The sequence below is a fragment of the Mauremys mutica genome, chromosome 23 (assembly GCF_020497125.1).
Source record: "Mauremys mutica isolate MM-2020 ecotype Southern chromosome 23, ASM2049712v1, whole genome shotgun sequence".
Taxonomy (NCBI): domain Eukaryota; kingdom Metazoa; phylum Chordata; order Testudines; family Geoemydidae; genus Mauremys; species Mauremys mutica.
In genome coordinates, this window is record NC_059094.1 from 629,430 (window position 1) to 633,780 (window position 4,351).

Sequence of the window (4,351 nt, forward strand, 5' to 3'; positions counted from 1 at the left end):
ATGACATGTTCTTCCCACAGCGACTAGTCCAGGGAAGCCAAAGCATAGAGCCAGGGCATGGCAACAGCCAGTATGAGCCCATGCGCCACAGCAGCACCTCTCTGGAGTTACTATTGTGTTCTCTAGAACCTCAGCTTTCATTTTCAAAGACAAACGTTTGCAGGTCTGACACTTGTGGAGAAAAATTTCAAAAATGTGAAGGGATTGTAACTCTTGCAGAAATGAACCAGCAGAGAGCCTGGAATAGAGTCCTGCCACCCGATGGAAGCGGATGGGTACTCAGGGTGTGGGGTTAAAAAGGTCTCCCTCAAGTCCCCAGTCACCACTCTCAAGGCAAAGGGAATTCACCTACCAAGCACTTCCAGGCACACTTCCGGAGCTGTGTGGAGCCATCCCAGGCCATGCTGCGGAACAGCGTCTTCAAATGAGCCCACCTGAGAAACACTGCGCAGCGGAAGAGCGTCAGTTTGCATCTCTGCAAGAGAAAGTGAGACCAAGAGGGTTCTCACTGAGAGAGGGACAGTCTGGGGGACATGGGACTTTCCCCGTCCCTTGTTCTCCTGCTTTTCCTGCTAGTGGAGGAGATTCCTGTCATTTGTTGTACACAGGAGTGTGCTCAGGAGAGGGAATTGGCTGGAGCGAGCCAGAGCCGTCCTGTCTTTGGATGGTTTGGGGTGGTTGACCAGGGCCCTGCGCTTTGGGGGGGCCCCGCACTTCAGGGGGACGCAGGACGTGGGCCATGCTGGGGCCAGGCGCAGTACTCCCGGTCCCACTATGCTATGCCCCACCTCGCCAGCGCCCAGCGTCGTTCGGGAAATGAGGGGGTGGGGGTTGGGGGGAGGGGAGGAATAGGGATGGGGCAGGGGGCGGAGCAGGGGTGGGAAGAGGTGGGGTGGCACTTGGGGGAAGGGATGGAGTGGGGCTGGGGCTTAGGGCAGAGTAGGGGGTATTGTCCCAGGCCCTGCGCCCCTCTGTGGACAGCCCTGGAAAGATTCATAAGAGATCTCCACAGCTCAGTCCTTAGGTGCAAAGAGACTGCACGAGAGCGTGAGTCAGCTTTGGGATCCCAAAGAGTCGGACCAAAGGGGCCCCAGATCAGGCTTCCCTCCACATCCCAGTTGGCCCAACAACAGAGGGCAACGTCCGGTGAATGCTGGGAAGCTGGGACCTGGAGAAGTTCTCTCAGGAGCTCCAGGGAAGAAGTCAGGGCAGTTGCACCCACTTTCCAGAAGGCTGTGGGCAGATATCAGCTCCCTGAACTGAAGGGGCACTTACAGATCTGTGCTCCCTTTTCTTTTGCTGCCTCTTGTTGTGAACCTTTGGCTGCAGCAGCCCAAAGGCCTGAGGCCCGTCTTTGCAGGAGAGGGTCAGGGCTCTTTCCCAGAAGAAGGCTTTTCTTCCCAATTGTGCTGTGTGCTGTGAGAATGGATGAGGCACTGGGCTCCAGCATGGAGTGAAGCAGGGAGGAGAAGACTCTGCTTGGGCAAGGGGCTCTGGCCATTAATGGAGTGGGGGCCCCAGGGGATTCTGGCTCTTTGCTCTTCAGGAAATAATGACCGTGGCACTTACCAGTGTCACACTCTCATCCCGGTCTTCAAGGTGCAGCAGCAGCGGGAGCAAGCAGTGGATCATTTTCTGCTGCACGATGGGTTTGTCTGGGTCCTTCACGCTGCTCACCACGTTGCCAAGCAGTAAAATGGCAGCGGAGCGCACACTGTCCCTCTCCTGGCAATGACACACAGGGAGTGGGGAAGCCCAGTTAAAGCCAGGCAGGATCAGAGCATAACACGACAGAGTCATAATCCGCACGCTGCTCCGGTTCCCCCGTGTTAACTGACTTGGGTTGCGGGAGCTGTGAGGCCACCAGGCCAGCGCCATAGACATCTTGTGCAGAACAGGGCCTGAGACGCTGTGCAGGGCCGTGCAGCCCCATGGTGTCCTAGACGCAATTTCTGTCTGGAGAGCACAGAATCCTAGACCCCTAGAAGCTTAGGGGAGAGGGAGGGAAGGCTGCTGGAGACCGGTCTGGGGAAGGGGAGGAGCGGCTCCTGGAGTCTTGCAGGGAGGTGCTGCTACAGAACACAGCAGTTCTTTTGCTCCTCGGTGCCCCTGAGAGCCGGGCCATTCCCGACCCACCTCTTTCCTGCTGGGAATCTCCACCTCTTTGGGGGCCGGTGTTCTCCAGACAGCTGGTCGTCTGCCCAGTGCCAGGCCCCCTCTCCCCCACGCCAGGCGGCAGCAGGGGCTGGGAGCATGGCGCTGAGGCTGAGGTTTGCGGAAAAGAGCTCTGACAGGGAGGTGGCTGAGCAGGAGATTCCCCTCCCATGGCAGGGGCACCCCTTGGAGGCTCCATGGCAGGGCTGAGGGGTGGGAGACAAGGGGATGGGGAGAGAGAGACAAGGGCACCAGAGACAGGCGGGGGGGAGGAATGGGGTTCTCCTGTGTTTCCCAGCCTTACGTCATCAATGAAGGGGCGAAGGCTGACTGCAATGTCCTGGGAGATGGAGCCAAGCCCCTCCGCATTCAGGAGGTAGATGATGTCTGCAGCTTGATGCATGGCCCCCATGACACGCCCTCTATCCGTGTCACAGAACATGTCCATGATCGCTGGCAGCTGGGCCCGTAACGAGTGCACCTGCAGCAATGGAGAAGGCAGCTCATTACTATCCTGGATGACAGCCTGGGGCATATGCTGGCCTATCCCACTCCAACCTATGAGACACCACGGCTGGCACAGCCGCCCAACGGGGCACAAAGTCATTCTCCTGTCACTCTCTGCCAGCTGCTCACTGTAACCTTTGTCTTTGCTCACCCGCCTCCCCCACTGCATCACATCTGCAATCAGGGGTCAGCTCACGGGAGCAGGGACCACGTCGTGCCTTGATTTGCTCAGTAAAGCACCTCCAACATTCGAGTGCTGTGCATTAAACAACAAGGCTTGTGTGGGGATCTCGCTCTCATTGCTGAGCTATTCGATAGACATCGGCTTCCTCGGTCCCCCGGGCAATCCACGCCTCTCACCTTTTCTGGCTGGAGCACAATACTGCCAAGGCCTCGCAGACTGAGCCGACGTACAATGGGGTTTTTATCTTGGGTCCATTCCATGAGCTGCGCCTGGAGCTCTGATTTTGTCATTATTGTCTCAATGGAAGGACTCTGGAGAAACTGGAAAGAGCCAAATCAACATCGGGTTGAGGAGCAGAGGTCTTCCTGTGGGATCTGTTCCCTGGACGCTCATCTTTACCAAATGGCCACTTACTCCCATACAACATCTCCGGTGTGTAGGGAGCCAGTTGCTGCTCTTTCAGTTGGTTCATTCCCAGAACTTAGACTAATGCACAAGTCACAAATAAACCCCCAGGGAAAGGGGAATCTCCAGGCCCCACTGAGTGCCATGGATAGACCCCTGGGGCAGAAGAAAAGCAGAACCCCAGGAAAAGGTGAGGAGAGAAGCATGGCCTTGGGGCACCGGAGAAACATCTCCTCTTGTCACATGATCCCACCTAGGCACATCCAGCCAGGAGCGATCTCACCCTATCTCTCCCTCCCTCTCTGTGCCATGCCCCACCACCATCCATGTGCGGAGAGGAGCTAGCTGGCCGTAGGCTGCTGAGCTGCTGACAATGTGCCCAGAGCTTACTGGCCTGAGCTGCTCTCCAGAAAGCCCACTTGTGCCTGTCAAGTAAAGAATCTCACCTCAGTGCAGAAAGTTATGGCGATATTTCTCTGCTCCTCCTCCTTCTCCCTTTGAACAGTGGTGATGGCCTCTCTGAAGATGGCAGGGAGCTGAGGGTTCTCAAACTCAATCATGGCTCTGGAACATGGAGCAGAAAGTCCCTTGTGGTTATCAAAGGGGAGAGAGAGTTCCTCTCTAGTTGCTGGGCTGAGATGGCAGCCTGGAACAGAGGAACATTTCACACGGAAATCCCAGTCCCAAGAGAGACCCACTGAAGAGGAACCTTTGGGCTCCTACCTTGCAATCACGCCAACACCCTGCGAGTAGTAATATCGTGAGGCTATCATGTCCCAACCCTGCTGAAATTGGATGCTGGCAAATTCCTTCCAGTATCCGGGCATGGAAAAAAGAGTCTTCACAGCCTCCACCGACGTGCTAAAGACAAAAAATACCAGTGTCAGGCAATGAGATCAGCCCCAAGCATGGCAAAGCTGCACACGCCCTGGCACACACAGCATGGACAGCAGGAGCTAGCTTCCCCGAGGATAGATCCAGTGTGATATCATGGTGCTTCCCTGCCCAATGGGCCCTGTCGACACTGCAGTTTCATTGAGTTTGTAACCAGTTAGTGACACTGTAGCTTCTTAAGATGGTTGGTGTCATCACTCAATGTGG